Source organism: Erithacus rubecula (assembly GCF_903797595.1).
Source record: "Erithacus rubecula genome assembly, chromosome: 6".
NCBI classification, from domain to species: domain Eukaryota; kingdom Metazoa; phylum Chordata; class Aves; order Passeriformes; family Muscicapidae; genus Erithacus; species Erithacus rubecula.
In genome coordinates, this window is record NC_136688.1 from 56,275,751 (window position 1) to 56,298,002 (window position 22,252).

Consider the following 22,252-nt stretch of genomic DNA (forward strand, 5'->3'; position numbering starts at 1 on the left):
GAAAAGAAGCATAGGAACTGCCAGAACAGTCAACTCCTTACATCACATGGAGAGGAGAAGGCAGCTTCAAGTGAACCAGGCTCACCATGTGGTTATAGGATCAGCAAAGAGAAGGGAAGGAGCATCTGATGAAGAGGAGATCAGGTTTTTCCCCACAGAGGAAGGAATGAGGTGCCTGGGCAGCAGTGGAACTGGAGAGGCTGATGTGCAATTGAGCAGCCAGTAAGAAATGACAATTTATGTTATTTTTTAATAGAAATTACAGAATTTTTATATTTTCATTTCAAATAATATTTCTATTTCCAATAATAGAAGGAAAACAAGGCATCACCTAAGATAAAATGAGAGGGGAGGGCCACAGAGACTATTTGAGAGCTAGGATGCAGCTCAGCAGAGTGTAAGTCATGGAGACAAGGGAGCAGAAAGCCTGGAAAAGCAGGGTATGAAGGCAGGAGAAAAAACAAAGAAATGAGCATAAAATACAGGCCTTTTAATTTACTGAGGAAGCCACTCAGAAAACAGCAAAAGGAAGGGTCCATAACAGCAAGAGGGGACAATAAGGGAGGAGATGCAGAAAGGGGTAAGCATCATCCTTCAGTAAAATGTGGCTTTTAAGCACATGAAGAACAAGGGGCTGATATTGGTTTCTCCCCTCTCAGTGCCAATGAAAAACCAATCTGAGAGAAGAGGGAAGCCCCAGTCCCCATATTAGCTCTGCCTGGACCTTTGCCTCTATCTCAGCAAACCAAACATCTCAAAACTCTTAGCAAGGGCTGAATAATAGGACTCTCATATGAGAAAAAAAAACTGAGTCCAAAATTGTCCACCATTAATCTCCTGGCTTATGGCAGCAGCTGAAGGACTGGCTCTTACACTCCTTTGGAAAGCTGCTACTCCTTCACTGGGGTGTTCAGACTAAACTCTCCACAAATAACCCCAGATTCCCCACTGAATGTGGGAACAGCAAGGAGTGAGGCAGTGAGATGTGTGCAGGTGAGGAGGAGAGCTGATGATTGAGGAGCTCTGTTGCTAGGATGTTCTGAGAGATGAAATCCTGTCTGCTACAGGGGCGGTTCTGAAATGGCTCATGTCGTGTGATTATCCTGCCTCATCTCCTGTGCTTGTATTATTGAGAGGGAGAAATGCTGTGTTCCTTCAGGGTTCACAGATGGGCAATGAAGAGATGGTCTCTGCCCCACAGAGCTTACAAAACAAGAGCTGCCTCTGGTAATATAAAAGGAGCCCTGGGAAAGGAGTGGTTGGCACAGAGAATTCCAGACACACAGGCAAGGGGTGAGAGATGCTGACCCCCATCTCCTGGTCATTTCCTTCCCACTGGGAGCAAGCCCCTACATCCCAACCCACACATTTGTCTTTCACCCTGCTGATCATCAAATTCCATTTAGATTGAATGAGGCCAATTAACACTTGTTGCTTTTCCTAGGTTCATTTCTGACCTGTCACACTAAAATGAGTGTAGGGAATTGGAAAAATTGAAGAACATGACAATTCCCAGTTGGTGAAATGAAAGCAAATGCTTTCCTTGCTCATTGAAACACAGCAGGGTGACACAAACACTTGGGGACTATGCCTAAGACCCACAGCTGTCTGATCCTTTATTTTAATCTATTCTAATGTTAATTGTCCAAGTATTTCTTAATTGCATTGGATAATATAATAGGGCATAAATCTTATCAGCAAATCAGCCTGGCATCAGCCTGTGTTATCATATTACCATGGTTACATTATTATTACAAGTGAACCTTGTGCTCATTACTAACCACAAACAATTCTAACAAACAAGCTAAACTGCAGCAAAATATCCTGGCAGTGTTTCCATTTTTTGTCAAACAAAACTAATTTCTCTGGGTGCTAGGTAACAGCACCATACCTACGATGCATTTTCAACCTTCTGCATTTATTTACTTGCATTTGTACAGCACTGAAACGTTTCCCTGCTGTCAACAAAGCTCAGAGGCCAGATTCTTGGGAAGTGGAATAGAATCTTTAACAGAAACTCATGGTGTTCAGATGACAAGCACTGCCCCAGCCTGTCAAAACACGGCCACGTTTGTACTGTTGTGACAAAAACTGCTGCATTGGGAACCCCTGGCAGCTTGATTAAGTCCCTCAAGGGACCAGTTTGCCCTTGCTCTCATCTGCTGTGGTCTCCCATCAGAAGGCACTTTACTGTGAGGGTCCAACTCCCCTCACCTGATTAGGAGATGAGGATGTGGTGGATCCAGCGAGGGCAGCACTGCTCTTCCCTGGTCCAGAGTATTCATTTGGGCATTTTCTACTGCAGAGCATTTTTCCACCAGCTGTGCTGAGACTGTGTCTGAAAAACAGATCTCTATTCTGGTCTGAGTTTAAAAAAAAAAATTTAAAAACTACTTTTTTTTTTTTTTTCCAATATTTCAGTGATCCACTTTTAAGGGAGAGCAGTTGCACGGGCATGACTGAGAAAGGAGAGCTGTGCAGAATGGGGAGAGAAGAGCAGGAAACCCTCCAGCAAAAACCTCCATCCAGAAGGAATGTGGAAGGAAGGATGGATTGTTTTCAAAATAAGAAGTCACCCAGGAGGCCATGGAAGAGGATGCAGACGACAGCTGCTTGTGGGGAAGCAACATTAGAGCTTCTCCAGACATTCCTGTCAGACTGCAAGCCATGCAATGACATCCATTTCCTTTTCACAGCAGCAGCCCATCTGTTGTGTCAGGAGAAGGGCTGGTTTTGGATCACCCACTGCTGCCTCCAGCACTGTGGTTCTCCCCAAGGCCATGAAAAACCCACTTCATGCAGAATCTGTGGGGGAGTGGCGAGCCCTGAGCTCAGTGAGGTGTCACAGTGCTTGTCAGGTGTCACATTGGTAAAGGTGATGCAAAACTTGCTTCTAGTCCCTTGATTAGGGAAGACCTGTGAAAAAATTTGATGGAAAGGTGGAAAAGACTCAAGGGTGACCTTTTCATTCTCTACAACCACTGAAAGGAGGCTGTGGCCAGGTGGGGGTTGGCATCTTCTCCCAGGAAACAAGGGGCAGGACCAGAGGAACAGCCTCAGGCTGCACCAGGGTAGGTTTAGATTGGATATTGGGAAAGATTTCTTCACTGACTGGGTGAGCAGGCATTGGAACAGCATGGAGTGCTGGAAGTGTTCCAAAGGCACTGTGGAGGTGGCACTTGGGGACACGGGTTAGTGCTGCTGTGTATATGGTTGGACTCTAAGATCTTACAGATCTTTTCCAACCTTAACCATTCTGTGATTCTGTGAAAGCCAGGCAAGATCAGCTCCATTTTAACCTGTTTTCTAAGGATAAGAGAAGGCCTGATAAGGATAGGATGGAGAGGGAGAAAATGGAGTTAAACAAACCAGTGTCACTTATGATGTTCTCAGCTGACAAGAACCAGAGCTTGAAGCTACTACCCTCATTGTTCACCATAAAGAAACTCCACCAGCATTTCAGCAAATCACCTAATTCATCATGCCCTGATGCTAACTGATGGGACTGCATTCCCTCCTCAGGCTCATGAACTCTTCGAATAACTCAGAGCTGGACTGTTCCAAGTGACACTTCCTTTCTCACTTTTTTTTTCCTCCCCTCATCACCAAGCAGAAAATGTCAGTTCTGTTCCAGTTACTTTCAGTTCATCCTTACAATATCAAGTCTGATGTTTTTGTATTTTGACTCCTTTTCTTGTCCTGGAGCAGGTTTCATATGTATGTTTTAAAATGCTTAAATTTGGAGGCATGAATTCTGTTCAGTTTAATGCCTTCTCACACCCATGCTGCCAGTATTCACTGAGCACATTGGGCTGGGACAGCCCTCAGCAGCATGGACTTTGTGGAAGAACACCTATTAAAGTGTGAACAATCAGCCACTGGGACTTAAATTACAACTTGAGATTTAGACAGCCAAAGATAAATTCCCAACAGAAGGAACTTTTCCAGGGAGAAAAGGACATAACCTGCAGTGCAATTTGCATTTAAACTGCCTGTGACAAAGGCAGAGGTGGCTGCAGTTGTGTTCTTTGGATGGCCTTGGGACCCCTCAGCTGTGACGGGAGCCTGGAGCTGGGCAAAATACTCAGAGGAAATAACAGGAGTAAGTCTCCTTAGTGTATAACAACAGCATGTCAAGGAACCACTTAAAAAACACAAAACCATAAACCATTTTGCCTGAAAAAGTTCCTTTTCCTCTGCTCTCAGGAGACACACACAGAAGGTGTCAGTGCCCCAGGCTTTGCACCAGTGAGTCCCATAAAGCTGGGAAGGTCAGGTGTGCAGTCAGAGCCCAGGGCACATGAACAGCAGGGGCTGAAAGGGCTCTGGGGGCTCCTGCTGCCAGTCTCTGAGCCCTAACTTAAAATCTGAGCTGAAGAGCTGCAGGTTTTGGCAGAGTGACCCACAAGTCAGCTCCATTCTCCTTTGAGAAACCTGGGCAGCTCTTTCCCCACCTCACAGGATGGGAGCAGCTCTGGTCCCTGCTGTGGGAACATTTATTCCTGCAGTTCCTTCCCTGTGTGTCATGTCACTCCATTATCATGTTTCCCTGACTCCTAAAAAGGTTTTTTCCAGCCTAAATGATTCTATGTTTCTGTGAGAGGCTGGGTTTGAAGTCAGGTGCAAACTGACATGCAGAGGTACCTGGATCTCTGCTCGATTTTGGGACTTTTTTCAGTATTGAGCCTCTTATCAATCTTGGCAGAAGAGGGAATAACACTTTTTAATCTTCTCTAATGAAAGCTTTTGTCCTGGAAGAATGCATTTTCTATCAGCTCAGGCATCTGCAAACCTGCAAGAGGAAGGAATGGCATTTCAATTTCTAGGAACTATTGGCCCAAAAACTTTGATCTGATTCTCACAGCTGAGCTGTTCATTCAGGGCACGCTGCATCTTTGCATTACCATTTGCTGCATTGCCATCAGATGTGCAGCTTCATAGAAAAATAGCCTGAAACAGCAAGGCAGCACTGGGGATGTTATTCCATTTCAAAATTGCCAATCAAAGTCTGTCTCATATGGCACTACCAGCCCTGTCCTGGACTGATCCAGGCCCTCCAGACCTTGGAGAGGACATGGGGATGGAGGTTCTGCTTTGTCCACTCCATCCCTGCAGTTTCAGCTCCTTCCAAAGGCAGTTTCTGGAAACCTTTTGGGTGCCCCTGCAATAGGCTGGTATTGTTGCCCAGAACTGTTCCCACTTTTCAGATGATTACCTCCCAGTGCTTCTCAGATTCCAACTGTTAGTCTCATGCATAATGTATTTCATTTCAAGCCTTTCATCTGTGCATAAGTTTTCCATCTATTTCCATCCTGGTCTCAGATACTCTTTTACCTGTAAAGCAGGAAAAGTTCTATTTTTTTCCACTTCTTTTCTGGAGTCTCATTCCTCTCAAACACATCTCCAGCTTTTTTTTTTTTTTTTTTGCCACCAAAGGGCTGTTTCAGGGGATGAGGTTCACATCCTGTTGCTGCAGATTTTTGGGGACACTTTCTTTCCAGCAGCATCTCTGCTGGCTGCAAAGCCCACTGCCTGCAGCTGCTCTCAGTGCCCTGCTGTAGGTGAGGGATCAATTGCATTCCTGGGATCACTCCCTCAGCCACAGGGAGCCAGCTTAGCTCAGGCTCACTTCTTGCAGCCACCCTGACTTCAGGGGCTCTCACAGCAAGGGGAAGCAGGTTACAGGCACCAAAAGAGGCCAAAAGAAGGTCTGCAGTGTCAGCAGCACAACAGCATCACATCTCAGAGAACCACAGAACCACAGAACCACAGAACCACAGAATCACAGAATGGTTTAGGTTGGAAGGGAACTTAAAAATGATCTAGTTCCAAACCCTCAGCTGTGGGCAGGGACACCTTCCACTAGACCAGATGACACTACAGAGTTGTTTTGGTTTTAGTTTGTTAGGAGTTTTAGTCTTTTTTAAATTATTATTTAAATATTTTAGTTTATAAATTTAAGCCTTTATCTTCAGGCAGATGCCTTAGAAACAGACACAGCTCACACAGCAAGTGGATGTTTTATGAAGGAATCCTGTGTGAGTTTTTTGGTCTGAGCTACAGAGGAAGTTAAACTGAATCCTGACAGTCCCTGCTGGGATTGTCCTGGAGACAAGCAAGCCCCTCAGGCACATCCTGGTGTTCCCACGCTGCCTTGGGATCCCTGATGGAAACTGCAGGACATCCAGACTTCTCCAGGAGTTGAGCCAGGGCCTGTGTTAAATGCCCATAACCCTCTGTGCTCTCTTCTCAGTCACCTGATGAGCAGGAACAAGCCCTGGAGATGGTTTGAACAGCAGTGGGAGCACATGGAGAGGACCCAGCCTTCAAAGCAGGAATGCAGAGCTCAGCAGTCAAACACACAGCAGTATCTGGATGCCACTTCTTTTCCAAATCCTTTCAGATGCAGCCTAAGGGTTTAGAATTGACTTTAAAAACCAGAGGGGTCCTGATTCCACAAAAACAGTTAAGCACTTAATAACATTAAGCACGTGCTCAGGTCTCTTCCTATTCAACAAAGCCCTTAAGCACATACTTCACCCCTCTTTTATTGCCCAGAACCAAAACACTGAGTTCCCAGAATTTCTTCAATCTTTAATTTTGGAGGAGGGTCAGGAATTCAAACCTTGATCCATGCTGTGCAAAGGGTCCCTATTTGCAAGAGAGTCAGACTCCAGCTCCAGAACTACACACCCAAGTGCTGGCACATTCCTATTTTGGACTGGGATCTGAATTTTTCAGCTTGTGCCTCACCCTGATCTATGCTTGTGCTCATTACAGAGGTTGAAGTGCAGGCAGGGAGCTGTTGAACCCTGTTTCTATGCAAGGCTGGAGTGGATGATGCTTTTCCCAGCTCCACCTCACTGCCATGCAAAGCTGAGGCACCACCTCAGGTCAGGAGAGTGCAGGATTTGCAAAGCTCCTCCAGTTTGGCTGCTCCCCCCAAAAAATGTAAAGCCTCTGCAGCAGAGCTCCCAGAATTGAGTGAAATCCTCAGGTTTTGTGATTATCCAAATGCCATCCAGCATCCACTTAGTGACCTGCTGGTCCTGATACTGACACTGGCTAGAATACAAACTTTCTAATCAATTTGGAGTGTTGGAAAGCAGGTTTGCTTTATACTCAGCATGCTGGACATCCAGGGGATGTTTCCCCTGATCAGGTGTGTTGTGATATTTATAACAGGTATTTATTCCATCATGACCCCACATGCTCATTACAGCACTCTTCCTAGCTAATCCACAAACAGCACTTTCCTAGAACTCATTTGCATCATCTGTCCCTTACTGGAAGCCCTTCTATGGTCTTGGAGGGTTCTCTAAAGGTGGTAAAAGTGTCCTCAATGTGACAGATGGCTCTGCCTTGAGTGTCTCATGGGGTGTGTGCTGTTGTTTTCTGTTACATGGCTTTGCCACAAAAGCCACAATATTCCTCAATATACCCATGCTCTGGTGCTTCCCAGGCAGCCAGAGCCAAAGGAGCCTGGCACAGAGACTGACAGGGAGACCAGGGATGAGGAGAGGCAGGAATGACAACAATGTGAGTGTGCTTTCTCCTTTGGGCTGGAGACTCCAAGAACCCTTCATTCCAGAGGCAGATGAAGAGTGAATGCAAGGGGGAAACAGGGATGGGGAGATCTGCCTGAGCTAAGGCAGAGAGGAGAGCAGAGCTGGCATGTGCCCACAGATCTGACCGGCCACCATCTGGCACTACTGACACAAAATCAGACTCCCTCACACCCCTGGGTGACACAAGAATTACTCCTGGGAAGGAGCAGACTTGGGAAATGGGAATAAATCATTAAATCAAGTGAAGCAGCAGCTCCTGCAGTGCTGTGAGAGCTGCAGGCTGGGCTGGGCACTGCCAGGATCTCTGCCTTTGAGGTGGTGATGCTGAGGTTGCTGGTCCCACAGAGCAGTGCTGGGAAGGACTGGGTGCCAAGTGTTGGTACAACAACAAGGGTTTGGCTCCTGGGTGTCACTCAGTGCCCCACAGGCCATTCCCTGTCCTTTCTCAGCCTCCCTGGAGCTGCAGCAAGATAAAAGGAACAGGCTCCCCAGGAAAGTGGTCACAGCAGCAAGCCTGCCAGAGTTCAAAAAGTGTTTGGACAACACTCTCAGGCAAAGGGTGAGATTCCTGGGGTTCTGTGCAAGGCCAGGACTCAATAATCCTTGTGGGTCCTTTTCAAATTTGGATATTCTATGAAAAGGTGAGGAGAGGTGGGAGCAACACCCAGACTGCAGGGTGCTGGATTGTGCTGATCTCCCAGACCCTCCTCAGCTGTCCCCAGAGCCCAGGTCATGTCCAAGGGGTGCCCCAAGCCCCAGTGTGGGTGTAGCCCGGGTTTACCACAGCAGGGGTTTGCCAGCACTTCCAGCTTAGTGCACAGAGCCCTGGTGACCCAGCTGGATTAACCAAGAAGCAGGGGAAAGCTCCAAAGGCTGCTCTTACCCTCTCCAGCAGCTTATCCAGGCAACCTCTAAACTAAAGTGACCAAAACCATCTTTCCCTCTTTTCCTTAGTGCATCCACTGGGTTGTTTTCTATCTCCCAGCTGCACTGGGAACCTGCACTCTCAGAGAGCACTGCAGCAGCCACCCTGGCAGATTTATTAGGGCAGCCAGCTCTTGGTTTCCCTGGTCACCCTCTGAGGATTTACAGCCCCTGTGCACTGAGAATGAACACAGACCTGCTGTTCCTCATCAGAGACCTTATGATGGTGTCTTGGGGAGGAGGCTCCAAACCCAGATAACCTTTGGGAGGAGAAATAGCCTGGATGTAACAGGAGAGACAGGCAGGAAGAAAAGAATCTGCCATGCTCTGGGAAATCTCAGAAAACGAAGCTGGGAGTTTGCAATGTTTGCAAGGGTGGAGAGGAAGGGTTAGTCATGGGGCAGCAGGAGCAGCTTGGTAGCAGAGTTTGTTCTTGTAAATTTGGCTTCTGGGCTGGTTTTCTCTTGGTTGTGACAAAATGAAAAGTGGCTTTTGCACAGGATCCAAGTTCCAGCTCCTTCTATCTGCATAGCCTGGGATGCTTTGAGACCTGCTCCAGCAGCTCCAGTTTTGAGTGGGCTGTGCCACAGCCACGAGGCACCTACAGGCACCTTGTGGAGCAGAAGGGCTGATAAACTTCCAAAGGATTCTCCAGAGCCCTTTGCCCTGCCATCAGTGCTGGGGCTGTGATCTCCCAGCAGCCAGGAGCAGTACCAGCAGCACTTTGAGCAGCCTTGGCTCTGAGCTGGCATCTCTGATTTTCCTCTCAGCTTCTCTGAACGCCTGGCCTGAGACTGGCATCCACCCTGTGATGGATCTGACCATGAGCCCCACACAGCTGCTGGCTGTGCCCTTTGTGCTGGAGTCACCAGGATGGAGGAAGGAGGGTAAACAGTCATTACTATGCAGATTTCAAAGAGCTGCATCTGTGCCTGGCTTTCTGCTTTGTTTGGTGACATCTTCACCAGACAAAGTGGAGTTTTTTTCTTCCTTAACTCTTGCATTAGCAGGGGAAGCATGAATTTGTTGTGATAGTAGTTGTCATATGCACAAAAAACAACCTCAAAAAGAAAAACAAAAAAGGAAACTAAAAGCCCCCGAACAAACAGTAACACAATTCCCTGAGTCTGAAGATTCTGCATCTCAGCAAGTGGCTTCCTGGAGGAATATATCCACAAAGGATTAAACTCCCCTCCTAATTAGAAGGGAATCTCTGAGACAACCTTTTCCACAAAGGAAACAAAAAGGCAGCGCTGACATGTCTAATGCATATATTAACACTAAAGACATGGAAATTAATTGGATTTATTACTCTCACAGCTGCAAAGATGGCTCATTTCTAAGTTTATTTTACAGAAAGTGGCGGGAGGAGTGGGATTTAATAGTCAGCTCAGTTAAGCTAATGAGCCAAAACTAATGGTTTCTTCTTGTTTAGAGAGGCCCCAGCTCAGTGGAGCACCTGAGCATGTGTGGCTCTCAGCATGGTGAGAGTCCAAGGGATGCTTGGCATCTCCTGGAATTTTGCTGATGAGCAGGACATGCACAGATGCTTCAGGTCTGGCAGGGAGAGGAAGCATCTTTCCCAATGGCAGCCAAAATCAATGGGATCATCTGTGGGGATCAATCCATGATTATCATTTCTGTCCAGAAGAAATGCTCCAGAGAGAAAAAGACAGTGAGAAACTGTCCATTTCCAACCAGGTTAGTTTTTTGCTAATTTACCAAGCCAAATCACCTTCCCAAGAGGTTGGATCTATTCCAAAAGAAAGCTACAGCTACCTGGGGATGGCTCCAGCAGGTAGGACACTGAGACAGGAAAGGAGGAGCTCAGCTGCAGCTCAGTGCTGGCACCAGAGTCCCTAAATCTCAGCCTCTCTTGTGTTTTCTAGGCTGCATCACTTGAAAGGATGTTTAAAAGGTTTCTAAAGGAGCTGTCAGAGATCTCTCCTGTAGAGGAAGAAAAACAGAAGGGTTTTTGATGGGAAAACTGGGCATGGAAATGGCACGATGAGTGTTGTTTACAGAGCACTTACTTCAACCCTCCACGAGAGGATTTGGAGGATTTTGGTAGCTTCCAAACCAATTTTCTGAGGAAAAGGCAGGCTGCCTTGGGCAGGGAGGTGTTAAACTAACAACAAAAGGGAAAGGTGCAAAGAGGGAACAAATGGAAACTCATTTAGCACGTAATGGAGGTGCTGAGAACAAAATTAATCAAAGCAAAGAAGGAAGTGGAGAAAAACGCCTTCATCACCTATTCAGCAAAGGTAGGTCCTGGATAATAAACAGGAATCTCTGTTGTACAGCAAAAATTTGGCCTAACTGGAAAGGTGGAAAGTTGGTGGGAAGCTCATTGGAGTGTTAAAAACATGGCTTTTAAGGAGGCTGAAGTGGGGATAAGATAGGGACCTGTTAGAAATGGGATCATGAGCATCCAGGTCATTGGACTCAGTAGTAAATGAATCTGAAAATTGATGGCTCAATCATCTAAAATAGAAAGTACAAAACAGAGCAGCCAGTGTCTGCAGTGGAGCACAAAATCAAACCTGTGAACCATCTGAACATCCACCCCCAGCAGCTGCCAAAGGCAAGGAGGGGAGAAGGGCCAGATTGTCACAGGAAACTTCAAATGGAGCAAATCTGCAGGAAAGCTGCCTCCAGCACGGAGACAGGCACCATGTTTGTGAGGGATGATGGTGATTATTTGCTATCTCAAAAGAACTCACACATCCAACAGGGCAGAGCTGTGGATCAGACCTTTTTTCTTGGCAGATACAGAGAGTTTGATCACAGCACTGAAAACACACAGTAGCTTAGGTGGGAAGTGATTGCCACTCAAAAACATTTGTTATGTGCAGATGGAATCAAATCAAACCCAGTCAGACATTGCCTTGCTGCTGTCTCAGGCTGTTGTTACCAGCCTGAAAACAATCATGAGATAACTGAGTTCAGAGTCAGAATTTTAACAAACCACCCCTTCCCCCCCAAAAAAAACAACACCCCAAAAACCCCCCAAAAAAACCAAAACCAAAACCACACCAAACAAAAAAAAATCCCAAAAATGATAATAGGGAATATTGAAGAACATTTCTCTGCACTGATCAAAAGCCACAATCTGACAAGTGAGGGACTGTTCTAGTGGTTAAAACAATACCTCTTCATCAAGGAGAGAACAGAGATATCCTTTATAAACAAATGGGGAACAGAGATGCTGAAGGCAGTGAGTACAAATCCAAAGGTAGCATCTATAGATCATCCATATGGGAAACAAAAGGGTAGGAGGCAGCCAAGAAAATTAGGGCAATTGCAGCAATTTTTTTAAAAGTACAGGGAAACTTCTTGTTTTCCATGTGGGAGGCAATAGCCCTGCAGAAAAGCACCAATTTTTGTGTGTCCTTAGAAAAGAGCCAGAGGGTAAAGTGACATCACCTGGGGCTGATGACAGAGTTTCCCCCCAGTGGGAACAGGGTGATCATTAGGTAGAGATTAGATAATTTTAAATAAAGGGGTTTGTCCAGCCTGCAGCAAGGCAGAACTGTCTGTGCTGGGCTCTTGCCTTCCAATTTCCCGTTGATGCTTTGCTAAGAGAAGCAACTGTGGGAATTCCCATGCAGAAGAGGCAGAAAGTGAGTGAGGTAACACTGGGTAACAACAACAGGGGTGCAGCACCTCAAACACTGGGAGTGTTCCAGTAAATCTCTCCCCCATCTCCACTGGGAGTTCTGAGCCAGTTGTGCCATTGGCAAGCAGATTTTTCCTGTCCTAAAGAGCAGCAGGATTGGCCTCCTGGATGCTGGAGATTAAATCTCAGGAGGAGCCTGGGCTGGTGTTGCTGGATGCTGCCCTTGGAGCAGCAAGAAGGAGCAGGGCACTGGGTGGGACAGGATCTTGCAGACACTCCCCTACAGCTCCTGGGCTTGAGACTCACTGTGGGATCAAGAGTTTGCCTTTCCAGCTGGACACTCCCAAACCCACCTCCTTGGGGTTTGTTAACAGATTGTTTATTGCCAATCCGGTTTAGAAACTCCACACAAATCATGCTCAGCCTCTTCCCTGCTCTTTAGCAGAGCTGCAGCCCTTCAGGGAGATCCCAAAACATCCTCAGAGTTACCAGAAAGGCAGAGTTAGTCATGAAACCTTTTACTGCTGGAGCCAGGGCAGTCAGTGAGCACATGGCCAGGCTCACTTCAGGACAAGGCACACTCTGCTCCCTCTCCCTGGCTGGAGCCACCTTCCCAAGAGAGAATGGCAGATCTCTTTCCAAAATGAGGGACTGATGTGGAGGAGAGTGGCCATGCTGCTGTTGACCCCCAAAGCTGTTCCCATTTCCACTGCATGCAAATCAGCTGATCTGAACCCATCCCAGGGGCACTGTGGGCTCAGTTTCAGCAGCTGAGCTGCCCCACTGTTGGAGTCAGTCTGCATGTAACCTGGTGTGCTAAGAAACTAGAATTATAATAGGTTAAGGAGTGGTGGTCTGAACTTGCATCCTAACTTGTTGGAAAAATCTTGTATAAGAGTTGGTATTGGGGAGAGTTAGTGTGTTTTTGCTTTTTCTGCTTTTCTGCCATTGGTGTTGTTTGATGTCAACACCTGAGAAGAACACAGGAGCTGCCACAGCAACATCAGCCCCACCAGTACCTCCTGCTTGGGACTCTAAACTAAAACCTAGCATGGACTTTGATGTGTGTGACTGTGCCTTTGAGACTGATGTGCTTCTGCAATAAATAACCTTTCAGCATCTATTGGCTGCTTCACTTATTTTAGAAGATAACCCAACAAGGTAGGTGCCCAGAGCACCAGAGGTTGTAACCACACCCCACTCGTGGCACAGCTGGAGTGGCATCTCCAGTTGGTATCTTCACTTTCCAGTGCCTTAAAAAAATGAGGGGATTTACAGAGAGGCACAGATCTGGTGTATTTGTGGTGAGACAAGGCTCTAAGCAGTGTCCACACACACCCACCTCCACTTTCCCAGAAAACGCCTATTACACCACTACAAAAACCCCTCATTTATTGACTATTAATGAAAGCATTCTTCCAAGAGGTGGGAAGGAGCAGGAAAGCTGAGGAGCCCAGCCCAGCTCACCAGAGCCAGAGAAGTGCAGTTCCAAGCAGCAATGGATGCAATGAGCCAGCAAACAGAGGAGACCTGGCATGGGGAAAGAGGAGTGTAAATCCCTACAGTGCATAGCCTGGAAAAAAAATAGGGCAAAAAGGGAAGGGCAAAGCTTGAGTCCACCACCATAGAGTCCACCAGGAAACCACCCCACCCTTAATGCTGCTGGCCCTGGTGCATCAGCCCTTTTTATCCCAGACTGTTATCTAGCAAGGGAGCAAGTCAATGGAATAACCCACTCCAGATTCATTACTGTCAGCTCGCTCAGAATTATGTGTATTAATGACCAGATTATATCTGTTTATATAATACAAATTACCATAGAGTGACTGCAGGCATTGAAACGCTCCTTGTCTGTTTGACACACATAAATAATGGAGGAGCTCATGCCTCATTTGGCACACATCAGTAACCTTTTATCCCTGGCACCCCAGTGCAGGCTGCAGAGACGACTCGGGTTTCAAATTCCTGCTCCAGCTGTCATTAGCCCTGAGTGCTGGCGAATCGACAGCTAATTGATGTCCTTGTTGGACATTATTTTATTAGTCAGGCCTGGTGAGCATCAAGTGGAATTTTAATGCCCTTCTATCCTTGGCTCCACGTGGCCTTAAGTGTTAAGGCTTGTAAATAATTAACTGCACTCCAAGAGTTTTAGGAAAGGGCAAATAAGTTGTCCTGGGGGTTTGGGCTGCTCCAGCCCTTCCTGGTGTTGTGATCAATGTGGGCTCCTGGCAGGATGGGCTGAGCTCTCCATAAGGAACCAGCCAGACCTGGTCCCTCAGTGATGCTCCACAGCATCCTGGGGTGTGGAGGGACCCCTGGGAATCTGCCATGGGCAAGCAGGAGTTTGCAAACAGCCCTGAGAGAAGGTTCAAAGGAGGGTTCAGCACATAAAGAACCCGTGGGCTTGTTGCTGCATCAAAAATCCATCACTGCATCGAGCTGTCCCTGACATGTGGTGAGGAATAAAGGATTTCCACAACCTGCTGTGAGCTTCTGGCTTGTCTGAAACCCCACGTGCTGGGTCACCCAGGGGCTGGGGCTCAGTGGTCACGTCCCTCTGGGCCAGGGCACTGAGCACTGTCCCCAGCTGGGGACCAGGGCACAGCCAGGCTCCTCTGCCAGTGTGGGCAGGGAGCTTTTGCTGTTGCATGTTGCCACAAAAAAATACTGGCCTTTTTTTTCTGCTGCTTTTTGCCTTAAAACTGGCTAAATAACCTGAAATTTGAGACTTGCAAAACAGGGAAAAAATATTTTAGGTGGAACATTGGGAATTATTTGCTTTTTAAAATTTCACCAATTCTCTTTGTTTTTCTGTATGATTTGTAACAACACTGGCAAGTCCACCCTAAGCCCAGAGCTCCTGAGCTCACTGCTGGCAGACCATTCCCTGCTGATCTCCTGGGATTTCTCCCCTTCCTTTCCCTCCTCTACTCATCACTCTGTAACCCCTCTGGGACAGGAATTGTCTGTTCCTATGAGTACTCTGCATTTGTTCTCAAACAGAGCCCCTGGTGCAACAGCATGATGCAAAAAAATTAAATAATTTAAAATCAAACCTCCATCCATCTCATGAGATCCCTTCTCCAGCCCTGCTTAGGCACTGCACAGGCTTTTCCAGGAGCTGAGGAAAAATGAACAGGCAACTTGGGCACACCAGGCTATTCAGACATTAGGCAATAATTATAATGTATATTAACTGCCTGGGTGTTGAAAGAGTCCCAGCATGAGATTGCTTCCCTAATAGGAGACAGGAGTGATAAAAGACAGTAATAGATTGCCTTTCAGATGTGGAATTAAAAGCAGCAGCTCATTAGATTATTTTTTTTTCACAGCCTCTAATCACAAGTAGTTTCTTTTCAAGTCAGATTTCCATTTCCAAGGCTAAGCTCGGCAACACAAACAGAAATTAAAGAGGATGGGGAGGGTCCTATTCTGACCTCTCCAGGATCACAGGAAGGGAGAGTAACTGAGCTCAGCTCAGCAGTGCTGCCCAGCCCACCTAGGCAGCCTTCTGAAGAGACTAGCATCAAAAGATCAGGATTTGGCAGCTTTTTTTTTTTTTTCTTTTTTTTTTCTTTTTTTTTCTCCTTTTAAAAGGTAGCTACAGCCCCTAAATTTCTTTTTTTTTCTTTCTTTCTTTTTTTTTTTTTTAAGAGATAGCCTAGAAGATGAAGCTTTTGAGTTACAACAATCAAACAAAAAAATTAAGTTACTTCAAAGCCACAGCAGAGATTCTTAAAAACCTGACATTTCCACTTACTGATCCAGTTTGTCTCTAGCAAGGAATGCTTTCCAGACAATTTTGGCTGCTGTTTTTAAAAGAAAAGTATAGAAAGCAGGAGAAGAAAGAGCAGGATTTTTTCTGAGCTGGGAAGCACAGTAAATAACATTCATTAGGTTCTCCCAGACAGTTTTAATGACTCAGAGTTTTAAATCGTTCATTCAACATCTTTACAGGACAAAATATAGTAAAGTTTCAAACTCAAATCCTTTGGCAGGAGCTACATAATCCATAAAACATTTTAAGAGCAGGAATACAGGGGAGGGTCAAAAAGGTATAAAATTAAGCCAGGAATGGTGCTGCTGGTCAAATTTCATCTAAATCAGCAGCAAAATCTGATTTTATCTGCACTGATGGCACCTAAAAATAAAGAAATCTGGAGCACCTCTGTCTTCCCAGCCCCAGAGCCAAGACAGGCACAGGCACATGCAAATTTGGCTACCAGGCATGGCTTAACCAGGTTTCACCATCCCTGTTTCCAGTAGCCAAGCTCTTAAAAACAGATGGAGACTTGGATCCAGCAGCCCAAAAGCTGCATTTTTTTTCCCCCTCTGTTCTGTCCATTCAGCCTGGATGGGAAATGAGCTCTTCAGCAGATGAGGGTTTACACCAGATTCATACAGGAATCCAGGCCTGGGGTTTAGGGCAGGCTTAAGGCTCCAAAAGTGGCATGGTCCATGTCCTTGGGAGCAATCCTGCTGTGTCCTCCCAAGGGGGTGCCAGTGCTGCTGGTCCTGGCAAGGGAATTGTCTGTGGGAAGGGAAGGCAAAACCCTGCAGCTGGGTCACAGCTCTCCTTGAGGGGCATGAGGATGCAGGGGGTGCCTGGGAGCTTTTTTGGAGCCAAGGGGCTGGTTTGGGTGCATCCCAAGGGGTATTGTCCCTGGAAGTCCATCCCCTTGCCCAGCTCTTGAGCTAGAGGTTGGTTATGGTGTTTTTTCCTGCCTCAGCATGCTGTGGGGCCACTTAGAGGGAGATTTCAGTGTGGTTTAGCACCTGAACAGGGAGAAAAGCCCAGACCCAGAAGGGCCATCAGCCACAGGAGCCCTTCTGGCTGATGGGAGATGTGAGCTCATGTGGTGCAGACCCAGCAGCAGCAAGGGGTGACATGGAGCAGGGGACACCAGCCCTGCCACCAGCCAGAGCCCCCAGGCTGAGCCACAGTGACACAGCCAACCTGCAGCCATCCCTGGGCCTGGGGATCTCATCAACTGGGTCTGGGGGATCTCATCCCCCTGGATTTGGGGAGATCTCATCCCCTTGATCTGGGGGATCTCATTCCCTGGGTCTGGGGGACCTCATCCCTTGGATTTGGGGGAATCTCATCCCCCTGGATTTGGGGGATCTCATCTCCTGGGTCTGGGGGATCTCATCCCTTGGATTTGGGGGGATCTCATCCCCTGGATCTGGGGAATCTCATCCCCTTGGTCTGGGGGAGAGAGAGACCTGCAGTAGCTGAGCTGGGCTGTTCCCAGAGAAGGATTTGCAGCCTCAAACCCAATTTGAGCAGCACCTGGCAGGGAGGGAGCAGGGAGAGAGCAGGGTAGGGCTGACAGGGATGGGGCAGTTGTGGTGGGGCATTAAAGGCACCATTGGTCAGGAGATATTCACAGGGACACACACACAGAGCAGGGCCCCTGGGGAAAAGCAACCTGTGGGGGAGATTTTAAGGAAAGCTTTCAGCATTTTGGGAACTGGAGAGGTCAGGGGTGCTGCAGAGGCACCAGCTCATCTGGGGATGGCTGAAGCTGAGCTGGCTTCCATCATTTTGGTGTGAAAGTGCTTGGGGTGAGCACAGTCAGGGCTCAGCCCTCCCTCCAGCAGTGTAAATCAGGAGGGGACTCAGTGCCATCCATCTGCAGGGGCAGGGCTTGCCCAGAGGGATGGGAGGCAGGGAAGGTGCTTTTCTATGTGTGTTGGTTTGACAAACACGGTGTTGTGGTTAAGGAGACACCCAGGAGAGCCCTGAGAGGGGAAGGAAGGGAACCCACAGGATTTCCCACTCATCAGCCACAACCAGCTCCTCATCTCTGCTGTCAGACAAGAAAGGCTTTGCAGGAAGGTGCTGTGGTCTGGGCAGGAAGGGGATTTCATCCCTATCACCCCACACCACAGCACATCTGGATGGTTTCCCTGGGTCAGAGGTGCTCTGCCCAAATCAGGTTTGCAGCTGTGTGTGTTCTCCATGGGGATTACCCAGAGCTCACCAGCTGGGTATCAAACCTGGGGTCAAACCCAAAATTCACAAACCCAGAGCCACCTTTTAGCCTGGCTCTGCTTCACCAGCTGGGTATCAAACCTGGGGTCAAACCCAAAACCCCAAAAATCCACAGCCACCTTTTAGCCTGGCTGTGCTTCACCAGCAGAATATCAAACATAGATCAAACCCCAAAATCCACATACCCACAGTCACTCCAGCCTGGCTCTGCTTCCCAGCTGGGTATCAAACCTGGGGTCAAACCCCAAAACCCCCAAACCCACAGCCACTCCAGCCTGGCTCTGCTTCACCAGCTCCTTTTGTTCCTCCAGAGGCAAAAGGCTCAAGCTCTTTGACCATTTAGTTCCCAGAAATAGGATCAGGACCTAAAAGTAGCCATTAATCCCCCTCCAAAAATTCCCCATGGAATAATTTTTGTTGCTAAATATTCTCTCCCTGCTCCCCCTTCCCCTGGTATCCTGTTGCATGGAGAGCTTGAGCACAAAAAAGTGCACAGCTGAAAATGAAGCATCCCCCTGAGAAAACCAGGAAACCAGCCCAGGAGTGAGTCCTTCCCTTTGCTGCTGCATATGCTAAATCCACTGGAGATGAGCAGCTCAGACCCCAGCAATTCCCACTCCCTCTCTCTTTTGTGATTACCCAACCTTGCTACAAGCAGGCAATAAAATCCTGCAGCTTCATCAACAAAATTAGATCAATTCCATGGCTTCACTTTTGCTCTAAACCTTATCAAATTACTCCTCATCCTAAGGATCCTGGGGAATAGCTCTTTACAGGGAGAGCACAAAATCAAATTAAAGATTCATTCAAATTAAAAGGTTCAATTTTAAAAGAGGCAGGGCCAGGCCAGAAGGAGCTGAGGGAAGTGTTTTTTAATGAGCTCAGTGGCAGGAATATCTTTAATAATAGATCTGATGGGGGGACCCTGGAACCTGGCAGCACATGAGGCCTTTCCCTCCACACTGGCATAAATCAAAGGCAAGATCTCTTCTCTCTTCTCTTCTCTTCTCTTCTCTTCTCTTCTCTTCTCTTCTCTTCTCTTCTCTTCTCTTCTCTTCTCTTCTCTTCTCTTCTCTTCTCTTCTCTTCTCTTCTCTTCTCTTCTCTTCTCTTCTCTTCTCTTCTCTTCTCTTCTCTTCTCTTCTCTTCTCTTCTCTCTCTTCTCTTCTCTTCTCTTCTCTTCTCTTCTCTTCTCTTCTCTTCTCTTCTCTTCCTCTCAGCCTGTCTCCAAAGCAGAGGCACACCAGCCCTTGGAAAATCTTTGCTCTATCAGGTCCATGTTCTTCTTATTTCTGGGACCACAGAGCTGCACTCAAAGCATTTTCTTTTCCTAAATCACGCATCCACATCCATGGCAGAACTTCCCCATTCCCAGGACAGAGATGGGCTTCAATTCTCCTGCTATTTGTAAGGTAATATTGAACCTCCACTGCTCTAGGTCGGGGCTCTTCCCAAATCCTGCCTGTTCATACATGGGTTGTCCCATTTTTCACTGTAAAATTCTTGCAGCAGGATCTGGGGGTGAGCAGAGCTTTGTGAATGCCAGGACTGCAGTGCCTCAATGGAGATACTGATTCCAGCAGCAGGGGAGTTTTCCACGGCTGTGCAGAAATTGAAGATCTTCAATCTGACTTTGAGATGCCTTCCAGTTTGGGGTAAGGGAGGGAGAAGTTTGATGTGGGACTGTGCCCTTGGATAGGGAGATCAGGGCAGCACCTATATATAGATGTGCATATAAATACACCTATACATATGTATGTGTGACACTGCAATCAGTCTGTGCAGCCCAGCCCTTCCCTGGCAGGGAAAAATCACCTGGACTCTGCTGAGAAAGGAGAGGAGGATTCAAAAGTCATCTCAGAAAATTAAGGTGAATAAAAAAGCACTGCTTGGGGGTTTTTTTTATTTTCTCTTTGTTCTTCTCCTCTTTCCCCTCTTGCCTCCATGCCTGGCTGAGCTCTTGCCCCTTCCTGCTGCCAGTTTGTTTTCCTGCTGCCCTGTGCAGTTCTCCAGTGCCTGGGACACTCCTGAAAGCCTCTGCATGGCTGGGGCAGGAGGGGATGAGTTTGCTGCTGCTGCCCACAGAGCAGCAGCACCAGAGAGGAGCCAGGGATGGGAGAAAAACCATCTGCACATTTTCCTGAAGCCCCAGAGCTTCCCTCCCACAAGAGTTCCTGGCTCACAGACAGTGCCTGTCTGCTCTGGCTGCCCCTCCTCACCCCCCACAGCCCAGGAAAATGGGATGAAGCTTTCCTCTGTCAGGATGGAATATTGGATGGTGAATTTGGATGCAATTGACTGAAAAAGCCTGGAGAGCTGGGAATCATCCTCTGGGCAGGCTGGAGGCCACAGAGGAAGGCTCCAAGGTGCTTCAGAAGCCCTGCACAGGTTAGGAACAGGTGGTTTGGTCATTTGCTTTTCCCCACCTTGCTTTGCCCTCTCAGAGCTGGGCAAGGAGGGGGTTTGAGGGGTGTGAGTGCTCAGAGCCCAACCACCAGAAATTTAAACTAAATTCTTTGTTCAAAATGTGTATTTTGCTTGCCTTGGAAGCATTTCTGCTAAAAAAAAACCCCAGAAAACAAAAAAACAAAGCAAAACAAAGAAAGCATACAAAGGCATGTAGTGATAGGACAAATAGGACAAGGAGTAATGGCTCTAAACTAATCCAGAATATCCCTTGGGTCTCAAAAGTGCCAACATCTGATCAGAGCATCAAGGGAACAACTTTCTCTGCTGCTGCTTCAGTTTTCCAGCGTGGCCATCCACTGAATCCTTGAGCTAAAGGGGATTTTTGTACTTGCTTAAGACATTTTTGTCCTCAGCAAAGCACTGCTCAGGGCCCCCAAATGGGGAATAGTCAAATCCCCTGAGCTGGCATAGCCTGTTCCCTTGTGCTGAAATTGCTGCACTCTAAAAACACATTTTTAAATGTTTCTGCTGGTGCATGGCAAATGCCCTCAATCCCCACTTGGAGTAAGTCCCTTGGAAAGCAATTTATGATGAGTTTTGTTTCTTAATTAGAATGTGGCTGCATAAAAAGTTATAAAGAGGCCTCTGAGGGTTTTTTTAACTTTTTACAGCAGCTCCTTGGGGAAAAAGGCCTTGCTTTAAACCATGAGAAGGAATCCAGAGGGCTCTGGCTCTCCTGATGAACTCAGGGCAGCTGATGCTGGGGGAAATGGCCAAACAGGCAGCTCAGGTCCATCACTCTTGTCTTCACCCACCCCAAAATCCCCACCAGCCCCCTGCAAAGGACCTGCTGCAGGTTGACTTCTGTTCAAGGATGGTTTCAAAAGGTTCACTTAAGTAAGAGATGCAGAAATATCATCAGTGGTGCCACCACTCCCAGTCACACCCCCAACACTTCCCCTCTCTTTCCAGCTGCATTGGCCAAGAATAAATTGAAGAACTGCAGTGAAAAAGAAGAGAAATTGTTTGTTTCCATTTTACTTGGGATCTGGAGGGGGTCAGGGACTCCCATGATGGTGCAGCCATTGACACCAGGCTGGCTGAAGACAGACTTTGCCAGAGTCAGGAGAGCAGCCCAGGTGCATTTTTCCATTGCTGCTCACAGAAGTGGCATTGAGGGGTCTGCAAAATTTCTCCCAGCATTTTGATTTTCTCTTTTTATAGCCTCATAACCAGTTAAAAACACTTCTGGAGGAGCAGGAGGCCTCCAAAATAGGGAAGATAATAGTTATGAAAGGAAATAATTCTACAATAGGATGAGACCTCCCTAGTATTCAGCTGTGCTCCTGCCTAGTCTGGATCTGAAAACAATCTCAGAAGGAGATTAATGGAATCACAGAATGGTTTGGATTGGGACCTTCAAGATCATCCAGTTCCACCCCCTGCCATGGGCAGGGACACCTTCCACTATCCCAGGTTGCTCCAAGCCCATCCACCTTGGACACTTGCAGGGATGGGGCAGCCACAGCTTCTCTGTACACCCTGTGCCAGGGTATCACCACCCTCCCAGCCAGGAATTTCTTCCTTAAATCTCATCTAACTCTGCTCTGTTTCATCTTAAGGCCATTCCCCCTTGTGAACCAAGCACAATGTGGATCTACAGATGATGGAGGCAGAATCTTTCCTCCTGGCTCCCTTTGGAGAAATACACACAGCAAATACAATCCAGGCAGCA